General features: G+C 37.5%; 1 protein-coding gene and 1 long non-coding RNA gene across 6 annotated transcripts in view; one reads left to right on the top strand and one right to left on the bottom strand.

Moving 5' to 3' along the window:
- The window catches only part of LOC108533728 (uncharacterized), a 51,516-nt gene extending 43,259 nt beyond the window's left edge, over positions 1 to 8,257 (top strand). Inside the window, exon 3 of the long non-coding RNA XR_001886807.1 lies at positions 8,021 to 8,257. This is a non-coding gene — a long non-coding RNA (uncharacterized LOC108533728). The remainder of the gene's footprint in view (positions 1 to 8,020) is intronic.
- The window catches only part of RAD51B (RAD51 paralog B), a 777,158-nt gene that overhangs the window by 472,327 nt on the left and 291,642 nt on the right, over positions 1 to 13,189 (bottom strand). The window lies entirely within an intron of this gene.

Genomic DNA, 13,189 nt, shown 5'->3' with positions numbered 1-13,189 from the left:
TAACAGAAGAGTTCTAAATCAGTCAATGTACTGCTAAAAACCCAAAATGGTTCTCCACTTTAATGCAGGTCCCAAAGTTTGGCTACAACAAAACCTCTTTCATTTAAACCTCAGCTAAAGAGTATTGTCTGTCATAGATGTGAGCATCTTAGTTTTTTCCCCTGTTATTAATTTCTGTTTATTCTGCCACTTTTTGTCTGAGAAATTTAAGTTTAAAATACAATATGAAAAAATATTTTGCAAATAGGATTTCAATAGCAAAAGCTTTTTTTTCCTTTTGATAAAAGCGAGAAGAATTCAAAGGTAAGATTGGAAGTTTCAGAGTTCTTAGAATTGGAAGGTTCTTCAAAGATTGTCTACTTAGCCCCTTCACTTTGCAGTTGAGGAAACTGAGGTCCAAAGGGATAAAGTAACTGTGGTAAAAGAACAGTCCTTCAAAGATGTTAATGCCCTAATCTCTAACCTGTGAATATATTGTCTTACATGGAGAAAGGAACTTTGTGGGTGTGATGAAATTAAACATTTTGTGATAAGGAGATTATCTTGGACTTTCCAGATAGACTCAATGTAATTACAAGGGACCTTATAAAAGAGAGGCAAGAGTGTCAAAAACAAAAAAGAAATGTAGCAATGGAATCAGATATTAGAGTGATATATTCTAAAGATGGAACGGGAAGCTGTGAGCCAAGGAATGCAGGTGGCCTCTGGAAGCTGGAAAGGCAAGAAAATGGATTCTCCCCTGAGGCTTCCAGAAGGAACATAGCCTTCCCAACACTTTGACTTTAAAATTCTCATCTCAAGAACTGTAAAATAATAAATTTGGGTTGTTTTATGTAACTTAAATCTATGGTAATTTCTTACCGTAGCAATAGGAAACTGAAACTAATGTATCGTAATTGCCTTCCCCAAAGTTACACACAGCTTGTACTAGTAATGTCAAAACTCAAATCCTCTAGGTCCAGTTTTCCTTCTATCAGGAGTACAGTGGCATGGTCTCGGCTCACTGCAACCTCCGCCTCCCAGGTTCATGTGATTCTCCTGCCTCAGCCTCCTGACTAGCTGGGATTACAGGCATGCGCCACCACACCAGGCCAATTTTTGTATTTTTAGTAGAGGCAGTTTTACCATGTTGGCTAGGCTGGTCTCAAACTCCTGACCTCAAGTGATCCACCCTCCTCAGCCTCCCAAAGTGCTGGGATTACAGATGTGAACCACCATGCCCAGCCTATCAAAAACTTCTATACCTCCATCTGTTCTTTCCATACTGTTTTCTCAAATATAGGAAAATCCCAGTTCAATGCTTTTATTACGTTATATGGAAAAATACCTGATTAACCACAATATGGGACCATTGTATAGTGGTTAACAGCATAGCCTCTGGACTGGTTTTGAACCCCCAGTTCTGCCACTTGTTAACTGTATGACTTTGGGCATGTTATCTAGTCTCCCTCTGCCTCAATTTCATCATCTGTAAAATGAGGTTAATAATATCTATCTTATATAGGTTTACTGTCAGGATTTAATTAGTTAACATTTGCAAAGAACATAAAACACACCAGCATGGAATAAGCAGTATGTGTTTGTTACAATAAACTTTTAAAAGTAAGGCTGGTCTACTTTTTTTTTTTTAAAAAAAACTTTTAAAAGAAGGGTTGGTTTTTTTTTTTTTTTTTTTTTTTTTTTTTTGAGACAGAGTCTCACTCTGTTGCCAGGCTAGAGTGCAGCGGTGTGATCTCAGCTCACTGCAACCTCTGCCTCCCAGGTTCAAGCGATTCTCCTGCCTCAGCCTCCCGAGTAGCTGGGACTACAGGTGTGTGCCACCATGCCCAGCCAATTTTTGTATTTTTAGTAGAGATGGGGTTTCACCATGTTGGACAGGATGGTCTCGATTTCTTGACCTCATGATCTGCCCGCCTGCCTCAGCCTCTCAACGTGCTGGGTTTACAGGTGTGAGCCACCACGCCCGGCCTGGTCCACCTTTAATTTGTCATATGTGACCCTGCTCACAGCAAAACAAAATATTAAAGACCACTGGATAGCAAATAATTTAACTAAAAATTAAATTTTCAATTCAGACGTTTGTTTCTTAACTAATTTTGATTTTTAAATTACACAGTCTAGATCCTGTTTTGGAAGTTTTTCTATGTTTGGGCAAGTCACATTTTAAGCCAGACTACAAATAGGTCAGGTAGTTTACAGATAGGAAAAGTGTCTCATTTATACCTTAAAACTAACATAGAGTCACATTTTCTATAAATAATATAAGAGGACCAAGATTTTTAAAAATATGAACTATGAAGAGGGCATTTTATTAGCTAACTTGTTCAAATGGCTGAGTTTCTTTTTATAGAGTATGGTGAATGGTGGGCTTTGGAATCTCATATTTAGAATCTTCAACCACCCCTGAGGTAACTTAAGGCTCTACTGAAAATTTCCCTACTTGGCAAGAAATTAACTAAGTATGAGGATTTCTCTCCTCATCCCATATCCTCCTGTGCATGCTTGTAAGTATTACTTGCTTGGCTTGGTTTTAATCTTATTGGAATGTAACCACTCCCAAAGCACTGAAAGCATTCACTAAGATTTGCACACACTGCATTTTGGATGAATGAGGAAGATTCTGTGACAGAAGATGGGAAGTAAGGATATTCAATCAAATCCATGAAATACTGACAGGCAACACAAGCTTATCATAATAAGAAATGAGAATCAAATTGTAAGCTCCATGAGGGCAGAACCTATGTCTATGTGTATACTATTCCCCATTATAACCCTGAACCCAGCACAATCTTGACAAAGCTAGTAGGTGTGCAGTATTTCTGGAATGAACAAATGGACTGCCAAAAGGAAAAGCTAAAGGCTAAATTTAAATAAACAAATCAACATGGGATGTTGCTGTGCCATCTAATACGGTTGGGATTGTGTAAAAAGGAAAATATTAGTAATATGAAGTGTTTATTTACAATAATCCATTGTACAAGTAGAATCACATGTCCTCTTTCCAGTCTGTAATTAAATCTTGCTGAAACTCAACATGAAACTACCTCAGAAAGTGAGATTTTCCTTTGCTACATTAATTAAAACACCAGGGAAAAGGTAGTAGAATAAAGTAAAACACACAGACATTCCACTGCACTTAAACACTACGTACTGAATGGTTTTACTCATCCTAAAATCTAACTGCATCTGCATTGGTAACACATCTGAGCTGAAAAAGAAGGTAGAGCAGGTAATTTGGCAATTTAAAATTCTTAAGATCAATAAAAAGTATGCAAAATGTATGCTTCATTCCTTAAAATATTAATCATAAAATAACATAAAATCATCTTCATCAAAATGTAAAACTTTTGCTCTGCAAAAACCCTGTTAACAAGATAAAAAGGCAGTTTATACAGAATGGGAGAAAATATTTGTAAACCATATATCAAACAAAGAACTTGTATCTAAAATACGAAGAGCATTACCAAAATTCAACATTAAAAAATCAAATAATCCAATTAGAAAATTAGCAAAAAATATACACAGACATCCTTTCACTCAAGCGAGATATACAGATGGGAAGTAAGCATATGAAAATATGTTTAACGTCAATTAGTCACTAGAAAAATGTAAATTAAAATCACAATATTATTATCACCTTTCAAAATGGCATTTAAAATTAATGATAACACTAAATGATTTTGGATCACTCACACACTGCTTGTGGAAATGTAAAATGGAATTGCCATTCTGGAAAACAGTCTGATAGTTCCTTTTAAAACTAAAAATAGATTTACTATACAACCCAGGATTGTACTCTTTGATACACATCCCAGAGAAATGAAAACTTTTCTCATGGAAATTTGTACATGAAGGTTTGTAGCAGCTTTATTCATAATAGTCCCACGCTGAAAACTATTCAAATATCCTTGAAAGGGTGAATAAAGAAACTATGGTACATCCATACAACAAAATACTACTCAGCAATAAAAATAAATGAATTCTATATACATGTAACAACTTGGATGAACCATAAGAAAAGTGGAAAAAGCCAATCACAAAAGGCTACATACTGTATAATCATTTATATAATATTTGTGAAATAACGTGATTACGGAGATGGAGAATGGATTCATGGTTACCAGTGGTTAGGGAATATAAGATACGGTGGGTGTGGCTAGCAGGATGTGGCACAAGAGGCTTCTGATAATACAGTGAGGCATTTTGATGGATGCTAGTGGTTATTCAAAGCTACGCATTATGACACACACAAATGAATGCACGCATTACTGGTGAAATAAGTTTTATGGGTTTTACCCATATTGGTTTCCTGGTTTTGATACTGTACTTGAGCCATGAAATATGTCAACACTGGGGAAGACTGGGTGAAGGATATATATGACCTCACTGTACATTTCTTTGTATCTTGCTATGAATATATAATTAGTTCAAAAAAATAATGTTTTTTTAACAAGCCAAAATAATCTTTAAAAAAATCATTCAGATTTGGCCAGGCATGGTGGCTCATGCCTGTAACCCCAGCACTTTGGGAGGCTGAGATGGGAGGATCATGAGGTCAGGAGTTCAAGACCAGCCTGGTCAAATATGGTGAAACTCCATCTCTACTAAAAACATACAAAAATTAGCTGGGCATAGTGGTGCGTGCCTGTAGTTCCAGCTACTCAGGAGGCTGAGGCAGGAGAATCACTTGAACTTGGGAAGCAGAGGTTGCAGTGAGCTGAGATCACGTCACTGCACTTCAGCTTGGGCGACAGAGTGAGACTTTGTCTCAAAAAAAAAAAAAAAAATCATTAGGTAAGAGCACTGTCTTTGAAGGTAACGTGACTTTAAATCCACAGGTTCCATTTTTTAAAAAGCATACATGACTTCTCTTCTACCAGACATTCATTTTAGAAAATAAAACATTTTCCTCTATCCTCAAATTCAAAATAGCTGAATAAATATTCCTCAGTTTCCAAACAGAGTAATCCTTGAGTTGAAATACACAGAAAAGAAAATTCCAATATAAACCAATATGTGCCTGCCTTACCCGGAAAACAGCTAGAATCACATCATCTCTGAGTTGGAAAGAACTTCAAGTTCTTCCAGTTCAAATTCCCACCAACATAAGATTCATTTCTCTAATATTTCTGATTGAGCTAACCTTTTGAATACATGCAGTTACTATATTGCCTGCCCACCATATTCTTTTCTGGAAAAAGCATCCCTCTTTTCTCTGTGAACTACTCTTCTCAATTATGGTTCTCCTAAGAGCCAATTTTTTCCATCCTGAGATCAGTCCAGAGAAGGCACTGGAGCCAAACTAGGGATCCTACCCCTTGGCCTTGTTTGATTTGCTCAGAATTGGGCACTTGGCCCAACCTGGACCAAAGAATTTTTCCAAGGTTTTTCTCGCTAAATGTGCTAGAGAGAGTTTCTCTTCATTGTTGGGAGACGTATAACCCAGGCATGCTTAGCAATCAGGTTTCACATAATGTGCATAAGAGAGAGAGTCTGCAGAGGAAAAATGAGCTAATACTCTGAGAGAAGCAGAGATGAAAGAAAGAGAAATAAGGAAAGCTGCATTTGAGTCTCTGGTTCTAGTTGTTTCTGGGGCCCAGTGGGATGTCTGCCTTCTCCACAGTTTGGCTGTTCAATCCTTTCTTTGTTCACATGAGACATTCCTAATATTTTCCACTAATTTCCTCTTTTACCAAGCTAGTTCAAGTCACGTTTCTACCACATGCAATGAAAAGACTATCCTACTATGAATAAGAAGCCCATAACTCACAATACAGCCTGTTAAGAGCTCTAATTGTTAGAATGTTCTTCCTGATGTTGAAACACATAAGCCTCCATGGATATTCCAACCATTGCCCTACATCCTTACCAAGGCTCATCCTCCTCTTTCCAATATTCAAAGATTATGATCACATAACCTTTGTGGACATTTGTTACCTTTTTGTCTGTATGGCATATATTTCCTTACTATTTTGATAACAGTACCCCATTCTTTGAGGGAAATTACCTCTACCCCACTGAATGCAGTCTAGTAGGATTATAAGTCAAGATTCCCTGCCATTCTTTAGCCAAAGAGTGAACATATGACCCAAGCCAGATGCCCTAGCTTTGAATCTTAACAAAAACACTGAAGGTTGCTGGAGTGTCATAACTTTGGCAGGGAAGCCAGAAGAATGTGACTGCCAGGTTTACTGAGCCCTCTTAAGCTGTTCTTTCCCTGTCCTTTCTGAGCCTGATTCTTCCTCCTTCTCTTTGACTCTGTAAACTCTTTAATATCTTTCCAATAAGAAATGCCATTAACTAGTTAGTTTATATAATTAAACAAGTCTATCTTAAACATATCCCAAAAGTTTTCTCTTTTTTGAGCTAAGTAATCTCAGCTTATTGAATTGTACTTCAGGTGACTTGATTTCCAATCTATAATCTGATTGGTTCCCTCAACATTTATCAAAACTCTTTGTGAACACATGGCAGTCAGGTCTGATCAGAACAGAGAGAGATAGGAAGAATATGCCAATCTTCACCCAGGCTGAAGTAAAGTGGTACAATCTTGGCTCACTGCAACCTCCGCTCACTGGGTTCAAGCGATTTTCCTGCCTCAGCCTCCCAAGTGGCTGGGATTATAGACGCATGACACCACGCTTGGCTAATTTTTGTATTTTTAGTGGAGGTAGGGTTTCACCATGTTGCTCAGGCTGGTCTTGAACTCCCGACCTCAGGTGATCCGCCCACCTTGGCCTCCCAAAGTGTAGGGATTACAGGCGTGAGACACCGCGCCTGGCAAATACATCCATCTTTGATCTTGACACGTACTTCTGTTAATGCAGCTCCAAAGCCTACATCATGAGCACATGACACTGAGGCAGATTTTGCGTTTACAGACAACTAAAATCTTCAGTCATTTTATATTAACTTCTATAAAATTAAATATTTTCAGTCATATAGTATACAGTTTACTTTTAAAATTCTAAGTGACATTGCAGCCTTTTAGGCTTGATGTAGTTTCAGTTAAGTCTACAAAAGTTTACCAATGTAATGATATGGTTGTCATTGACTTTAGGAATACAGATTGAGTTTTATTCTCCAACAATGTGACAAGGGAATAAAATAACAACAATCCTGTTTATCACTCTTCTCTAAAGGAATTCAATAATTCTAAATTTGGATATTTGAGTCACATAAAGTAATTAGCTAAATGCATTTGTATAAAAGAACCTCTGAGCCACTGATACTCAAACGAATAGAGCCAGACTTTTCCTAAGAGATGAAAAAACTAAATTTGGTAAATAGAAGACACACACACACACACACAAACACACACACATACACACACACAAAATCAGCCATAACATCTGCCATATAGATCAGGCATTAAGAACCAGTAGATTATGGAGGCTGACTTGACAACTCTCAACAATTTGTGACTGCCAAGCACTTTTGTCTGATGTTTACAGGAATTCCCATAGGAAGTGAAGTTGCCACCATTTCACCTTTAAAATTTTATTTTCAGGATTCTTACTTTAGTTCAGAAAGTTTATAATGCTCAGAGATCTCAAGGCTTCAGCAAAAGAATCAATTTCTACAAAAAAAGAGTTAGAGGAGATTGGCTAAAGAAAAATTATTAGATATTTTGTTTGAATTTCTGAGATCTTTTCCATTTTAATTTTAACCATGGCTTTAATCCAAGATATGCTATACAATAAGAAGTTTGAAGAACAAATACAGTTGTAAAGCAATAGAGAGATGATTCCTAAAAGGGAGGGCTGGCTGCCCAGTCTGTTCCCCAACATTGGTTTTCATCTTGGTGAATTTATCTTCATTCCAGGATCTAAATCTCAACTAATCAGTTTGAAAACCCAATCTTATAAACACAGCAAGAGGAGACCCACATTAAACAGATTCACAGAGGCTGATATATATAATCAGAATGTTGATTTATTAATCTCCTCAGAGAAAATCAATTGCTACATAGACCAGGAACACCTGAGTCAGCCACACTAATGTATTTTCTCTTCTGAAGGCACCCTCTATAGACCAGACAACAACCTCTAAGAGTTGAGAGCAGTCCCTGGCTGATACCAAGAAAACAAGACTTCAGTTCTATAGCTGCAAAGGAATGAAACCTGCCAATAACAGGAATGATCTTGGAAGAGGACCATGAGCTCCAGATAAGAACACTGCCAACCAACACCTTGATTTCATTTCAGCCTGAATAGAAAACTCAGCCATACTGTCCTGGATTTCTATCTACAGAAATGCGAGCTAATAAATGGATGTTGTTTTAAGCTGCTAAGTTTGTGGTTACACTGGCAATAGAAAACTAACACACCTATAGACCAATGATTCTCAAAATGTTGTTCCCCAACTAGCATCACTATCATCTAGGAACTTGTTAGAAATGCAAATTCTTGGGCCATAAGAATCTGGGGATAGGGCCTAGCAATCAGTACTTTAACAAGGCCTCCAGTTAATTCTAAAGTATATACTAAAGCTTGAGAACCACTGAAGTACACTCTGTTTGTAGGCACAGGCAACCTTTACCTTGTGGTTTGATCTTGTCCATGCTTCTATAGATTACCAACATCTTTTCTGACTAGTATCTGCTATTTAGTTTTGCAGTCAAGTCTTTTATTCTTTCAAGATCATAGTATTTAAGAAAATTGTGTAAATTTCCACTGTGATCCTGTGCTTATCGATTTCTAGTTTAACTCTAGGGAGAAACCTAATTTCCCCCTTTAAGTGACAGGCACCTCATTGCTATTCCCCTGTGGTATCTACATTGAACCAGACACTAGGCACAATGTAGTAGTTATAGTTAAACTACCAAATTGATGTTAAACTACATTATTCTCTAGTTAAAGAATAATGTGACATATGTAAGTCTTTAAGTTTTAGCTGTGTTGTCACCCCAAACTCTATAAACTCATAGAGTTCTCAGTTTCAGCAATCAGTGTTTGCCTGGAAGTGAGCATCCTACCTCAGTACACAAGGAAAACTCATAAGGTATAGTAGAAAGAGGCTTGAACAAGCAGCCAAGAGACCTAGGTTCTAGTTTAGGCTATACTATGGACTTGCTGTGTAACCTTAAACAAGATAAGTTAACATCTCAGAGCCGATTTCCTCATCTGTAAAATAAAAGCCTCCAAGTAAAGTATCTCCTACAGCTAAATCCTTCTGTGGCTTTCTCATTCACAGTGCATTCTTCCAGAAGCAAGACCAGTGCCCTTGATGACAAAAAAGAGCAAGATACAAAGTAGTAAATGATACAGCAACTGGCTTAGTTTGTGTCTCCTAAGAAGAGGAAAAGCCTAGATGTCTTCTCATCTCTAGGAAATTACCTTTCGAAGTAAAGAAAAATTTCAATGAAAAACTACATATTAACTCTTTTAAAATACAGAGCTACCAAAACTAGCTTGAGAGTTTAAATTAAAATTATGAATGCTAACTTAGTAAGAGCTGTGTATTTGTTACCAAGTTCATTTCATTTGAGAACAGAGATACAGAGCAGTACCTGTAAGCCCCACCATCTATAAGGTTTTTTTGAGATAGGGTCTCACTCTGTCCCCTACGCTGAAGTGCAGCAGCATGATTTTGGCTCACTGCAACCTCTGCCTCCCGGGTTCAAGTGGTTCTCCCACCTCAGCCTCCCAAGTAGCTGGGGCTACAGGCGTGTAATACCACGCCCAGCTATTTTTTGTATTTTTTGTAATTTTTGGTAGAGATGGGGTTTCACCATGTTGGCCAGGCTAGTCTCGAACTCCTGACCTCAAGTGATCCATCCACCTCGGCCTCCCAAAGTGCTGGGATTATAGGAGTGAGCCACTGTGCCTGGACTATAAGCCCCTTTTTAATGAAACCTACACTGTGTCAGGTTTGACCTGAAAATTACAGGTAATTTGATTGCAAAGAAACTTTACTCTTGTGATCTAATTGATTTCTCTTCACATTAACTTTTCTGAAGGTCTATTTCTCTGGGTGAGAATCTAAGCTAAAGATAGAGACACAAAAAGGATTAAGCTTCTAAAGGAATGAAGTTTGATCTTCCGAAGGAAGAACTTGGAACAATCAAAACCAAACCCATATTCTAGCCTCTAAATACCACCATGTTCAGAAGGTTTCTACGTTTCTCTTAAAAGTCATTTGGTCCCAGTAACTCTTCCCAAGCGGTAAAAAGAATTTTCACTTTAAAGTTAACGAATTTTTATGGGTTTTTCTAATTGTATCATACATTCATTTTTATATTCCATTCAATAGATATTCGTTGATCATCTACCATGCTCTCCAGGCCCTCTGCTAGGAACCTGGGCATAAAAGGTATAGCGCCTACTCACAGGGAACTTACATTCCTGGGGTACACAAACTAACAGGCAATTCCATCATGAGATACAATGAAAACTCTAAAATTTAATTCTATCTGATAACAGATCAATTCTACTTAACCTTCTAAGAAATGACAGAATACCATCTCTGGGTTTTAAAGTAAGAGTGAATAAGCAACATATCCTTCCTATCATGATGATAGCAACTAATAAAGCAGAATACTTCATTGTTACTTGTGGTTCTGCAGGGACAAAAAGCATTATTGTGCGTGTGTGTGTGTGTTACAATGTACAATTGTTATTTATGACTTATTACTACACAGTACAGCTAACTTTGGAAAATGAGCCCCTATATTTCCCATTCATATACTCAAGGCCACCATTCACTGGATAAATCCAACATTCATTCAATACAAATTAATGAGTACTCTGTGTTGCAGCACTATGCTAGGCCCTGGGCTAATACAGATGGAGGACTTAGTCCTATCCCCATGGAATTTGCAGTCTAATAGAAGAGACAGCTATATAAACAAATCATTGAAACGGTATGTGAATAGTGCTTTTAAGAGCACATAATCCTAGCAGAGCACAGGGAGTGAACAGACCACTCAGGAGGAAACCAGGTGGGTTGGGGTAGCTGCCTGATCTATAGCTACATTCAATGGTCTGGGTGGAGTAGTTTGGGAAATACAAAAATAAATAAGACAAAGTCTCCATCCTGATTTCCATGGTAAATAGGGAGAGAGATGAAAAAATACAATTTGGGGCAAATATATGAGATAAGCCCTTCTACAGAGGGTCAAAGTGCTTTGGAAAAGCAGAACAGAGGATGACTACTTTCTTTTAAGGGCGCTGGAGAAGGCTTCACAAAGGAGGTGGTATCTGAGGTGGCTCATTAGCTTCTACTGTGGAAGGTTCTATTTATACCAGCAGACATAAATTATTTCAGTCTGAAGAGGTGCTTTTAGATTTTCCCTTAGCTACTTTAAAGTCTTTATTGAGAAACTGCAATAAGCAAATATATTCTCTGTAGAAAGAATCCACCCAAACACCTTGAGATTCTCATTCCATGTATTTCACACATGATATCTTTTAAGTCTGGGAAAGTAGACTAGGAAATGTTTCAAATACTCAAGGGCCTCAAAACATATATGTTGGAAAGTGTACCTAATTTCCAAAAAAGGTCGAATTGCAGAAGAATCCATTTTGATTGGAAAACAAGCTGCTCACTTCTGGTGTGGAACAAATGCTGCAGTTTTAGCACTAAGGAAGTAAAAAGCACCTCTGCCGTCAAGAAAGTCACGGCACAGTCTCTTCTTCAGCTCAGCAGCAATCTCATACTTATCAATGTGTCACACATTAAAACCCATTTTCTTTAGTGAGGGGCTATGGTTTTATGGAGTTATTCAAAGGAGTAGAACACTTCTGACTGCTCCTTCCAATCGTTGCTGACAACGACTTAGGACTAGAAGATTTGAATATAAAATAATCCATAAAGAAGGAAAGCAATTTCGTAACTGCTGAGTATTAGATGTTTTTTGGCATACACAAAACCTAAATGGCTCCCCCAGAACAACAGCATACACAACAATAGAATCAAGGCAGCAAACATGTTCACGAAACAAGGCTACATAAACTAAGGAAAGTGCTAAGTATGAATATGAATATCTAAAAGCTGATAAAGGAATGACTTTTGTTGTTACTATGGTAAAAAAATTATTAGCACAAAAAAAGTATGGCTATAAAACAAAAAACAAAGATGTGTATAATTCAATCTCCCTTATATTATAATTATTGCAACCAAGTTATTCATATCAGATCTAGCACCAGAGAAATTATGGGAAAACACCAGGATTAATGAAGAGTGCCCATCTAACATAAGTGTTGATAGTCATTACGAAGATCAGGTATGGGATGACTTGCTTCAACTTCTTAGGTATCATTCTGATAACTCCTTTATAGACTCTGTTTTCATGTGATCCTATGGGATGTTGGTGCTTTCTAAATGACACCATGAAAATGAGTTTCAGTGGAGCTACAGTTCTAAAAACAGAGCCTTCCATCAATTTTCATGGCAGATTACATGATATTTAAGATCAACTGACTAATAATCCAAAAAGGGATTTATCTTTTAAAAAATCTCTTAAATACCTACATGGTCACAATGGCTCCAGAAGTGAGACACTTTTTTCCTTTTCCCAGGAATATCCAATTCTCCTGGCAACTAAACTGACCACAGTCAAATTGCACAGATTTTTTTTTCCTACAAACCTGAATATGTACACATTAACCAAAGTGCTCTGCCACTGCTCACAAATATTAAAGTTCAGCTTGCAAGCACAGTCATTTGCATTGATGAAGCCCCAGTTCTAAGTGATATCAGATTAAGTTCACATTCAGATGAACATAGGGCACTGAGAATTACACAGCCAGTTACTTACGAACGACTGCGTGTGCTTTTCCATTGCAGTTTTTCTTCCAGCTCTCATGGAAACAAGCACTGCCACAGCCCCTTGATGAGCCAGCAGAGCCCAGTCATCTGGCAACAATGACGGGTATCTGGCGTCTGAGAGGAATATCAACTAAAGATAATGACAGAATTAAAAAGAAGTAAACACAAGACAATTCTTTTTTCACCCCCTTAGATTCTGCATTTCCACTTGCTTGATTCAGTAATTGCTTTGCTTTGAATGTTGTGTAAATGAATGCTACAGCCCTATGTAATTTTTAAACCACTTTGCTGTGTGTCTCATATGGAGCTCAATAATGTTACTGCTGGCATGAGTGCACCATAAAGCATATGACTCCCTGATGTAACATTTTAAATAAGGATACACTTCTCATCCAATGTGACATTATGCAGGAAAATT

Source organism: Rhinopithecus bieti, unplaced genomic scaffold, assembly GCF_001698545.2.
Source record: "Rhinopithecus bieti isolate Rb0 unplaced genomic scaffold, ASM169854v2 scaffold_11252, whole genome shotgun sequence".
Taxonomy (NCBI): domain Eukaryota; kingdom Metazoa; phylum Chordata; class Mammalia; order Primates; family Cercopithecidae; genus Rhinopithecus; species Rhinopithecus bieti.
The sequence above is the reverse complement of the archived record's forward strand: the minus strand, read 5'-3'. Positions and strand labels throughout refer to the sequence as shown.